Raw genomic sequence first — 13,101 nt, forward strand, 5'->3', positions numbered from 1 at the left:
AGCAGGATATTGACAAGAGCTGCTGTCATATGGAAACTATTTTTTAGAAACACCTGGAAGAACTAATTTGGGGGATTGAATTTTTTTTTTAACACAGGCTTAACATATAACAAAATACAAGGTGTGTCTGAGATGCAAACCTGGTAAGAGATTAGATCATCAAAGCTAAATTACCTTAATTTCCATATTATTTCTGAGAATAGCTTGAATAGACCTTTTGGGTCACAAGCCACCATTTGTGAAGAACTCATAGACATTTTTGTAAGGCTCACAATATTCAAAAGTCTATTTTGATATTTTTCTCATAAAGACATCTCTGCAAAAAAAAAAAAAAAAAAATCAAAAGAAGGCCAGGAGCAGTGGCTCACGCCTATAATACCAGCACTTTGGGAGGCCAAGATGGGTGGATCATGAGGTCAGGAGTTCGAGACCAGCCTGGCCAACATGGTGAAACCCTGTCTCTACTAAAAATACAAAATTAGCTGGGCGTGGTGGCATGCAGCTGTAATCCCAGCTACTCTCGAGGCTGAGGCAGGAGAATCGCTTGAACCTGGGAGGCGGAGCTTGCAGTGAGCCGAGATCACGTCACTGCACTCCAGCCTGGGTGACAGAACAAGACTCCGTCTCAAAAAACAAACGAAAAAAAAAAACCACCATAAAACCAATTTAACGCTTACTGGTCTAGAAAAATCAGATCTGTTCATATACATGGGTAAAATGGTTTTTAGCTATCCAAAACTACAATTTCTATTCGTGGCATGTGTGAGTGCTGTACAATTCACATAAATCCCATATTTGATTCTCACAAGAAACGTAAGACACAAGGACTATTATCACTTCCACTTTATGGATGGCGACATTGAAACGTAGAGACGTGTAGTAACTTGCCTAAAGTTGCACAGCTAGGAAAAGATGTAGCTGGAATTTGAACTAAGGATTTATGTTGTTAAATCTACCCTCTCTACTGTTCTTACCATAGAGCTGTATTTAGCTTCATAAGTGTTTGTTTTGGGGGAAGGTTGCATGTTTCTGATTTATCTTTCAAGAATATTTGCCCAAATCAGTGACTGGACCCACAAAAAGAGCTGGGTTTATGTCTTCGTGAGCTCAATGGATACATAAGAATGCTCTTTTTCAACAGCAGGCACATGTGATCTCTATTTGACCACCTTAATGTGATTCTCCCTAGACAAACTCTTTCCTCTTTATTTTTATTTCTGTCTCCCATACACATTTTCTCAGAGAACAACCCAGTTTACCACAAGCCTGAATGTTGGTGCAAGAGCATATCTAGAAAGACCCAATATTTGAGAGACTTCATTCTATTTTCCCATTTCTACGTAAGAGACCAGAATGTCAATGTCATGGTGGAGATGGAGGTGAATAGGGGTGTGGTCCCTGTCTATACTTCCAGCAAGTTATATAATCAATCATGACCCCCAAGATTTGTGACCTTCTTAAGGAAATGATGATGCCCTTCTCATCATTGTACCTTCTAGCACAGTGCCTAGTAGAGAATCCTCAAAAACGATTGGATGGAAACTTGGGCCAGTGTTGATCACTAGAACTTCTGCAGTGATGGAAACATTTATTATTTGCATTGTCCAATATGGTAACCTCTAGTCGCAGGTGACTACTAAGTGCTTGAATTAACGACTGCTAAGGAACTTATTTTAAATTTTTATTTTAATTTAATCAATTTTTAAATTTGAATAGACCCATGTGACTAGTGGCTACTGTACTGGACAGCCCAGTCCTAGGCTATAAAATCAGGAAAATAATTCCCCGTCTGTTTATCTTATAGCTTGTGGTGAGGAATACATGAAATAATGAATAAATTAAAGATGGTATCATATGACGAAATCAGATGGTTTGGTTTAAATCCCAGCTCCATTACCTTCTATCTCTGTGACCCTTGACAACTTTATTTAACTTCCCTGAGCCTCAGTTTTCTTATGTGAAAAATGGATTTAATGATAACTACCTTTTACAGGGTAGTTAAGTGGATTAAATAATAGGTATGAAAAGCCTAGCACATCACTTGACACACAGAAAGTGCTCAACAAACTATTTTTTAAAATGAGGGTATTTTGGAATGCACAGAGCTCTGTATAGGGGCGATATATGATTATTAGCAGAAAATGACAGGACCCGTGTTTGCTCCCCTAAACTGTGTCTTCTTCTCTGGAGAGGACATGGCTGTGTTGGCTTCTCCCTTTTCACAGCCCCTTTTTGGTCATATGCTAGATAGCTCACAAATATCTGATGCTTTAGATGCATCCCTGAAAGAATTCTCTGCTCCTGGAATAGCTTGGCTTTCCTGGAGTGACATGCATGCTGTCCCTGTGCCACCGAGGAGGTCGGGATGAGTTCTGCTCCCAGGTCTCCTCTGCCTGCCTCCTGACACTGAAACTTTGCAGAGAACAACTTTGTCTAGACAAGCAGTGGCTCGTCTGGCTGCTGCAGCAGCTAGCATCCTCATTGTTTCTCTCTGTGTTGGCTGCAAATTCCTTTTTCTGTTTATCCCCTCAGGAGCCTAGGCTCTGGGAGTATAGCATGGGGGTTGGAGGGAGAAAAAGCAGATGTTCCTAAGGCTGTCATTGCCATGGGCACCAGCCATGTTTGTGGTGCTGTTACTGATATGGCCCAGAGATGGCATGAACATCAAGTTGTCAAGGACAGCCTACTGGTTCTAGTTACTGAAGCTACCACCAACGTTTTACAGTGGATTCCCTGCCAGCCACCAGCCTGGGAAACTTCAAATTGTTTAAAAGAAGCACCTCCTATCCCCCAGCCTGATGCTGGAGCAAGAGAGCTACTCACAGTGCCTGAAATATATCCTGGTTCTCATTTTTCCTCTGCTCTTAACTCTACCCAGAGACCATCGTGCAGATCTATTCTGCAGGTGGGAAATGGAGGCAGAGCAGAACAGACTCACAGACTTCGATCATTCCTTCAACGAACAGTTGCTGAGGGCAACAATCCCAAGTGCTGACTGTTGCAGAGCGAGTCTAGAAGCCAATCCCTTGGAATCTTAATATATATTGGCTTGTGGCCGGGCGCGGTGGCTCACATCTGTAATCCCAGCACTTTGGTAGGCCGAGGCGGGTGGATCAAGAGGTCAGGAGATCAAGACCATCCTGGCTAACACTGTGAAACCCTGTCTCTACTAAAAATACAAAAAATTAGCCGGGCGTGGTTGTGGGCACCTGTAGTCCCAGCTACCAGGAGGCTGAGGCAAGAGAATGGTGTGAACCCAGGAGGCGGAGCTTGCAGTGAGCCGACATTGTGCCACTGCACTCCAGTCTGGGCGACAGAGCAAGACTCCATCTCAAAAAAAAAAATATATATATATATGTGTGTGTGTGTGTGTGTGTGTGTGTGTGTGTATACATATATAGATTTGTTTATTTACAATCTGCCCCTGCCAATAGAATGTGAGCTCGTGGAGCTCGTGGAGCCCAGGGATTTTGTCTACCACTGTAACCCTAAAGCATGGCACACAGATAATCCTTAATCAATATTTGTTGAATAAATGAAGGACTACTCTTTCCTCATCGAGGAGTCTTTTAAACAAAACATGTACTTAGAAAGCCCGTGACTATAGCTGTTCTTCCAAAAGTACCAGCTCTATTGATGTGGCAACACATAGACTCACTGACTCAATATTTGATAATCATTTCCCTCCTTCCTTCCATCCCTTCCTTTCTTTCCTCCATTCTTCTCTTGCTCACTTTTTCATTCATGTAATATTTATTGAACATCTATGAGTGGCAAGGCACTCTGTAGTGTACATCAATAACACAGAGCCTTCAACACATTTGTCTTTGCTTATCTAGTGTGTTTGGAAAAAAAGAAAAAACAGAAATAGAGACCTCTCTATTGTGTGAAGGATGAAGGTTTATTGGTGCTTGGAGAAATTGTTGAAAGATGGAATTAAAACTAGAGACACAAGTTGAACTAGGCAGTTTACAGCGACATCCCGAAAATCACCTAAGGGAAAAATTGTAAGGCTGGAAGGGAAGATATAGTCTTACTGTGATGTTTTCATGGTAGGAATATTTCCTGGACTAAATCACAGGTTTAAAACACACAACACAAATCCATTCTACTGCAAAGACAAACTTAAGTTCATACGATGTCAGCTGGCAGTATAAATAGTCTGGAATCTGGGGTGACAAAGATACAGAGTACATTGGTCTAAAGCAAGGGTCAGCAAACTATGGCTCATGGACCAAGACTGGCCCACAACCCATTTTTGTAAATAAAGTTTTATCGGAAGGCAGTCATGTTCATTTGTTTATAAATTGTCTATGGCTGCTTTTGTGCTGCCACAGCAGACTTGAATAGTTGTGACAGAGATCATATGACTTGCAGAGCTAAAAACATTTACTCTCTGGACTTCTACAGAAATTTACTGATTTTGGTCCAAAGCAAAGATCCTCTCATGCCAAATGAGATTCTTTAAAAGAAAACAAGTCTGGACACGGTGGCTCACGCCTCCCTCACTTTGGGAGGCCGAGGTGGGTGGGTCACCTGAGATCAGTGAGTCTCTCACTGAGGTCATGAGTTCGAGACCAGCCTGACCAACATGGTGAAACCCCGTCTCTACTAAATACAAAAAATTAGCCAGGCATGGTGGTGCATGCCTGTAATCCCAGCTACTCGGGAGGCTGAGGCAGGAGAATCGCTTGAACCTGGGAGGCAGAGGTGGAAGTGAGTCGAGATTGTGCCACTGTACTCCAGCCTGGGCGACAGAGCAAGACTCTGTCTCAAAAAATAAATAAATAAATAAAACAAAATAAAATAAAACAGTCCTCACATTTAGCTTGGTACATTGATGTTTATACACCTGCTTTCCCTACCAATGAAAAGCAGTCCACAGTTCATATCATTACATCATCAACCCCAATATGTTATTGTTCTCTCTTTCTGCAATAGGGCTACTAAGCTAATGATCTGAGATAACTTTCCATAAGTGAAATACTGAACAGTCAAAGTATTTTTACTCTAGGCTTCCCAGACCACTGCCCTTTTGTTGTCTCACGCCAGAGCTGGATAAATAATCAGATCAATTCATGTTTGCACTGAGGCTTGATTTGGCACACGGCAGCCTTATAACTGAAGATTTCTTCACCTGTGCTTGCTTTGTGGTTACAGATCTCAAAATGCCCATAAACTTGATTAAACTTGTCCCTTGTATGCCTCCTCATTTCACATGCAGATTGTTTGTGATTCCAAGTTACATAATTCTCAGTTTCTCAATAAAGCAACCAGCAGGTGGTATGCCTTTTTGTTTGAAGAGTTACCTCCCTGTGTAAAAATGTGGAGCCAGGTGTCTCTCACTGAGTTCAACAGATCCAAGCATTTAGACCTCCTAGGCCTTTCTTAAAACCTAGCCCTGATTTTTTTTTTTTCATGTAAAATAAATATTTTGAAAGAGGGACCAAAGCATTTGATGATTCTCTCTTCAGTTACTGCAATGCAAAAACTGAAAAATGGGATCCTTTTCGCTGTTCTGGTAGTAAGACCTTAGTAGAAAGATAATCATTTAAACAGCAGTTTCCAGATACACATTTACTATAATCCTCACAATCCAATAGAGTTATTTTTACGCTTTTACAAATGAGTAAACTGATGCTCAGATTTCCAGTAATTTACCTAAGGACACACAGCGATTAAGATAGAGGGTCCAAACCTATACTCTTTCTACTCTGCTATTCTTCCCAAGAAAAGCATGGAAATAAGGACTACAGAGTTCTCTGTGATCATTACCTACAGAAATGGTGGATTTCTCTACATTTCTTATAGTCCAGTAGGTACAGAACCCTATTACTAATGAAAGTTGGTTTACCTAATCTTAACTAGTATGCAGTGACCAATTATTTTTGTTGTTATTTCAAATGAAAATGAAGATGGTGGACATTTGGAAGGTGATGGTAGAATATAGAAGAAAGAATAAATTAAATTTCATTTTTACTGGAGAAGCACTATAAAGGAATAAGCTAGATCTGAATGAGAAGGTGAGGCATAGTCAAAGTTACCTTTAAGAACACAAACGTACTTAGGGATGCTGAGGCAGGAGGATTGCTTCATCTCAGGAATTGGAGACTAGCCTGGGCAACATAGCGAGATCTTGTCTCTACAAAAAAATGAAAAACTAGCCAGATGTGGTGGCATGTGCCTTAGTCCTAGCTACTCAGGAAGCTTAGGTGGGAGGATTGCTTCAGCTTGGGAGTTTGAGACCAGCCTAGGCTACATAGGGAGAACCTGTTGCTACAAATAATGATAATAACAATAATAAGCCAGGCATGGAGGAGTACACCTGTAGTCCAAGCTACTTGGGAGGCTGAGGCAGGAGGATCGCTTGAGCCCAGGAATTCAAGGCTGCAGTGAGCTATGATCATGCCCCTGCACTCTAGCCTAGGCTAAAGAGCAAGACCTTGTCTCTAAACACACACACACACGCGCGCGCGCACACACACACACACACACACACACACGCAAACATTTTTTAAGACAAGGAATGTTTATTAATTGGCTCTTACCTAAAGCTTGTTGATAGCTTTTCTATAAAGCCCCTCCTGTCCTGTTATCCCTGTTGCCTGTTTTCTCATTCATTCACGCATTTACTGAGTGCTGACTAAAGGCCAGGCTTTATGTGAGATCTTGGGACTATCAGGACAATATGGCCTGTATTTGCTCTCTGGAATCTTGAATTTAGGGCCTCCATGTTGAAACCATCCTCCTCATTTCCCCACTGATGAAGACAAAGAAGGCTAGATGAAGAACTACTGAAATACAAACACAAACAGCACGGCACATAGAGAGAAGCCTGTCCCTCACTTCGAAGTTTTATCCTAGAGATTTCCCACAGGACATCTCTTTCTGCCTCATCATGGGCTCTTTCTTATCTCCTGAGCCCTTAAAACCACAACTCCAAGTTCAGCTTCTTTTGATCCTTGGGGATATAGGTTAAGAAAAAGATGGGGAGTAGCTGCTTATTTCAGCTTCCCAGGCAACCCAAAGGCAGGGAGAAGACGCAGAAATAAAATATTGCTGCAGCAAGTTAAACCTGCACTCTCCCTTCTAGGCAGTCATCCTCATTTAAGGGTGCTAGGAAGATTGGGGTCAGTGAAGATGTTATCCTAAACATCCAATTCTCATTAATAACTGAGACCGTTTTATTAATCCATTCTTTAAAACCTTTAAAAACATATATTTTAAAAACAATACATGATGATAGAATGCACAACACCAAGAGTGGACCCTGATGTAAACTATGGACTTTAAGTGATAATGATGTGTCAGTGTAGGTTCATTGATTGAAACAGATGTACCACTCCAGTGGGAATATTGGTGGTGGTGGAGGCTGTGCATGCGGCAGTTTGGTAGAGGGTATATGGGAACTCTCTCTACCCTCTGCTTAATCTTGCTGTGAACCTAAAACTGCTCTTTAAAAAGACTATTTTTCAAATGTCATACACATTCATAGGCTCATTATAAGAACTTTAAAAAGTTGTAGGAGAATACAAAGAGAAAGGTAAAAATCACCCAGCATTCTTCCATCCCTAATGTGAGATGAGTAGGATTAATGATTTAGTAAACATCGGCTGGGTGCAGTGGCTCACATCTGTAATCCCAGCACTTTGGGAGGCCGAGGCGGGCGGATCACGATGTCAGGAGATCAAGACCATCCTAGCTAACATGGTGAAACCCCGTCTCTACTAAAAAAATACAAAAAATTAGCCGGGCATGGTGGTGGTCGCCTATAGTCCCAGCTACTCGGGAGGCTGAGGCAGGAGAATGGCGTGAACCCGGGAGGCGGAGCTGGCAGTGAGCCGACATCGAGCCACTGCACTCCAGCCTGGGTGACAGATCGAGACTCCATCTCAAAAAAATAAATAAATAAAATAAAATAAAATAAAATAAAATGATTTAGTAAACGTCTCCCAAGGTTTCTCTGACCTTACCCATATGTGTACAAATTTCCATAAACAGGGATCATGTGTGTTTGTCTATTTGTGTTTCACTCAGCATGTTTTCCTGTCTATTAGTATTGATCCACATGGTTTTTAATAAGTTCATAGTATTGCAGACATAAATGTGCCATAATGTACCAAATCATTCTCTTATTTGATAGCCACTTTGGATTTTTGCTCATACAAATAATGTGACATGAATGTTTCTGAACATAAACCTCTTGCCTATTACAATATTCTTTGAATCTGTGTATCTTCCCAGTCCCTAGCATGTTTTGGAGAATGTTCTGAACTACATATTCTTAATATGAATGTGAGGTGGTTCTTCTTTACACAAAGTACACATCTAGGCAGAGGATCTTTATTAATTCTACTTCTGACACTCCTATTGGAGAAAAAAGAGGAAGAAGATTTGACTGTGCGATCACATCTGTAATGTCTTTAGTCAGGGCCTTGCACATAGTATGTGCTCAATAAATAATAGCTGTGACTATTGTTGTTGTTGATGTTATTTCTTTTGCTTGGTCCAAGTGTCCTTCCTGAAAAAGACCTGAACATGGCATAGGGTGACCTGAACAACAGAAAATGTGAAGAAAACTACATTTCTAGTCACTAAAAGTTTCTGACTCTGGCTGTAATTGTCAGTTGTAGAAACAACTAATCACCCAGAGAATGCAGTTCACTCAAGCATCCTCTTTAGACATACAGTGCAATGGCTGTGAAACGGAGACCTAGACCACATGTTCCATGGAAGCCATGATAATGATCAGATATATTTACTCATTTGTGATGAAGAAAGGGAGCACAATTTTTCTGGCTTTTGACACATTATTATCTCGGTTCCAACTTTCTTATCCCAAGGAAATAGTAAGACATGTTGGACTTTTATCAATGGCATTCCCTGTCAGATCCTGTGGGCTACCACTCCATGTTGGATCACTCCCAGAGCCTTCCACAAAAGCCTCTAAAACTGTCTGCTTTAAACCCTTCAATTATAAAGCAGTTAAAAAAACAAAACCCTCAGACATAACTGCTTCTGCCTAAATCTACCATGCTGTTTGTAAGACTGTATGTTTATGATATGATTTTGAACATCATCTTCAGGAAAAAATTCTTACTGGTTTATGCTCAGATTTATGGGTCTATTCTTTGCCCCAAGGTGAGATGAAAGCAAAATCAATAAGGTTAGTTTTGGGTTGCTTGAAGTAAGTAACACGAGCCAATTTTCAGTAACCTCACATCAGTGAAGTAGGAGAAAATTAGATAAAGAGAGAAAAATCAAGAGGGCACGCTTGTGTCTCTAGGCACATCATTTGTGTCGATGACAGAATTCATTTAAAAATTATAAGCAATCGTGTTTTAGTAGCATTAGAGAAAACCACATAGGTTGTATTAAATTTGATACTAAAAGTATTAGAAATAACAACAAAAATGTTTTGCCCTGGCACCTCCCTGACCCCCAATCAGTAACCAGCCTCATTAGTCATGGCACCTCTCATATGAGGTCCCTATCACCACTTTCATAAATATAGTAAGATTCTCTGAATCAAAATCCTGTGTTGTCTCAAAAAATAATTATAAATAATAATTATGATTATCATTTATTGAGCACCTATTGAGTACCTGGCACCGTACTAGGTCCTTTGCACATATGAGTCAATAAAAATTTACTGAGAGCCTACTATGTGCCAGGCATTATTCTCCATGCTAAAGATACAGCAGTGAACAAGTTACACAGAGTTCCTGCCCTCTGAAGGCTTCCAGTCTGAGACAATCAATGAGCTTATGAACAAACAAACAAAGATAGTAAGTGCTATGTAGAGAACTGAAATAGGGCAACATGATAGAAAGCGATTGGGTGGTCTCTGAAGGCAGTATATTTAAGCTGAAATCTTAATAAAAGGAGGAGCTACCCCATTGGGGATGAGTGGGGAGAATTTAATCCTCTTGACAATCCTATCAGTCCTATTCCACAGAGGAGGAAAATGAAACTCAGAGGGGCTAGATCACTTCTCCATGGCAGGCCTGCGATACACAGACTGCTCCCAGTTTACAAACGCCTCTCTAAAGAACTCACACTGAGTGTGGGCTGCCACAAGGCGGGAGAGAAATGGAGAAGACAGGTGATTTGGGACATGTAACCTCAGAGTTTATTATTTCAGGTGCAACCAGCCTGAGTGAAATAAATTTGGAGAGGGAGAGGGAGCTGACTTTTTGGTGAGCATCCAAAGAGCTGGTCTTGTTGGAGAATAGGGAATGCCCAGCATCCACATGAGCAAGGCCAGGCCAGTGTTTGATCCTGGCTCTCTTGGGGCTGCCACCTTTCATTTCCATCGCTGGAGGTAACTGCTGAACATCACATTTAAAATCAATCTCCTCAAGAGAAGCAAACTGTGAAAAGCTTTTTGGGGGTGCCATGACCTGCTTACTTTGGCTCATTAGCTTATCATTGCAAAATACGAAAAAAAATTTCATTGGACTCCAAGTCTCACATATTCTGGCCATCCCTGCCTTCTTTCGGGGGTGTCTCTGTTTTCTGCAAGCTTCTGATCAGGGATTTATGATGACTTAGATGACCACTTCAGAGCGGGAACTTGTGTTTTTAAAATAATCTTTGTATCATCCATGTCTACTTGAGGATTGGGTATAGAATGGTTTCTCCTCACATTCTGAATACGTGGATGAGTGAATCCAGGTTCCAGCAGGAATGAGAGGCACGTACCCCTTCAGTCTCCTCATGCATGTCTCATGACTGGCCACAATTCCCAAGGTGATGATTTAGTTCCTTTCGAGGGTGACTGCTTCCTATTAAGACACAAGGAATGGCCTCCATTTGTTGTCTGTGTATTAAAAATAAATACATAGGCAGGAAGATTATCCTTTATAGACCACAGTTACACATTCTTACCTAATCCTCATTTCTTGATTTGGCGAATCATCGTACTTTGAGGATCTGGGACTCCCGCATTATGGAATCTAGGCTTCTTCATCTCCTTCTTCCGGAGTCAATCTGCTTTCATAAAAGGGAGATCATTCCTGTTTTCATAATAGGTAATACCCAAGTACTGTAACCTGGTAGTTCTCAAAATGGCTCTGTAGCTTATATATGTGCATGAGTATGTCTGTGGGGATGTGTGTGACTATATGTGACAGTGTGTGAGTATATGTGACAGTGTGTGGTTATGAGCTTGATAAAAATGAAGATATCTGGATGCCATCTCAGTACTACTTAACCTCAGTTCCTAGCAGGGATTGGGGGACAGATATCTATATTTTAATAAGCACTGCATGTAATTCTTAAACACATTCAAGTTTGAGAATCTGGTCTAGGATAGCGGTTTTCAACACTGGAAACATACTAGAGTCTCCCAGCGAGATTTAGGAAATCTTGATGCCCAGACCACACCCGGTTGAATCAAATCAGACGCTCTGGGAGGTGGAGCTCAGGCATCCATAATTTTCAAAGCTCCTTGAGTGATTCTAATATGTAGTCAAGACGGAGAACTTCCTTTCAGCATAGCTTGACATAAAAAAAAAAAATTCAATATAGGGAAGTCAGGCCTGAATCAAATCTATGAGAGTACCTTACTTCAAGTTCTCAAGAACTTCCCTTAAAGCATTAGTGATACTCTGTTCTTTGATCAGAAAGATAACTTTACTGAACAGGTAAAACTCATATGCCTGCAGCCAGCTTTACTGCTATGCTCAATTGAGAAACTTGCTAAAAGCCAGACTTCTGAGACCTACTTATAGACATGGATTGATTCATCAGGGGCCGCCGGGGGGAGGGGGGGGGCACAGTGGGCAGCGGGGGAGCCTAGGAAATGGTGTTTTTAACAAGCAACTAGGTGATTCTGATGCAACTAACCCTTGGTCTAACTCTCAGAAACAGTACCTTACACTAGCCCTTCTCAATCAGGGGTGACTATCCCCTTCAGGGGACATTTGGCAATGTCTGGAGACACTTTTGATTGTCACAGCGGGAGTCTGTGTGTGTCTGTGCTACAGGAATCTGGTGAGTCAAGGCCAGGGATGCTGTTCAATGTCTTACAACCCAAAGGACAGCCCCCGAAAACAAATAATAATTATCCAGTCCAAAATATCAAGAGTGCCAAGGTTGAGAAACTCTAATCTCTCTTCTCAATCAACTTCTTTTCTGCTAGCCTCAAAGAAAGGCATCACCCTCTTTAGAACTTCCACAGCTCTTTCTGGTGTGAAAAATCACCTGTGTCTGATTCATCTCCCTGACAGAAGAAAACCTTCCTCAGGCCAGGATCCCCACTTCATTCATTTCTGAGTGTGGCCTCATTTCTCCTCCAGCACACAGTCCTCCCTCCATAAATATTCCAGCCATTTCAAACAAAATGAAAATACCCTTCAGGACCAATCACGAGATGGCTTTGTGATTGGTAACCATGCATACCCAGTGTCTACAAGGAGAAGGAAAACCCACAGCCGGGGCTCATTTTCAGCCTAAAAGTTGAATACAAATCTACCAGCCTTCATCTAAGAAAATGGCTCTCCATATATATTTTTTTCAACATTTATCAAAAATTCCAGTGGCTTCTGGGGCTGCTTGGGGTCTCTAAAGGGCAAGTCAGTTGTGTGAACACGAGGACCACCCACGGAGCTCAGCCATCACGCGAGGAACCTCGTTGGCTGTGTCTACTACAGTGTCCGGCTACCAGTTGGCAACTATTAAGTGGTTCACTTGGTCCCTGAGCCAACCCTGAATTCCAGAAAGTCAAATCCAGCAAATAACTTTACACAGATCTGTGAGGGAAATGAACAAGGGAACAGTGCTCCCCATGGCTCTAAAAATAACCAGGTAATTACCTCTGAAGATCTCTTAAGAAGATGCACTTAACTGCACAGAATGAAGCAGCAAAGGCCTCATTCGTTTGTTGACAGGAGCTGTCTCTATGTAGTCAGCCAACTTTGGAGTGTTGGAAACCCAATCAATATTTGGGTACTATGGAGTTACTATGCTACTGGGCTGACCATAGTTAAAAACAAGAAACTGCCCTTAGTGAGGCTGACCTGACCACATTTTTTACTAAATTGATCATGCTAGTTTTCCTGACTTTGATTTTTGTTCTGATTTTAATGCTTGGCATGA

Source organism: Pan troglodytes, chromosome 2, assembly GCF_028858775.2.
Source record: "Pan troglodytes isolate AG18354 chromosome 2, NHGRI_mPanTro3-v2.0_pri, whole genome shotgun sequence".
Taxonomy (NCBI): domain Eukaryota; kingdom Metazoa; phylum Chordata; class Mammalia; order Primates; family Hominidae; genus Pan; species Pan troglodytes.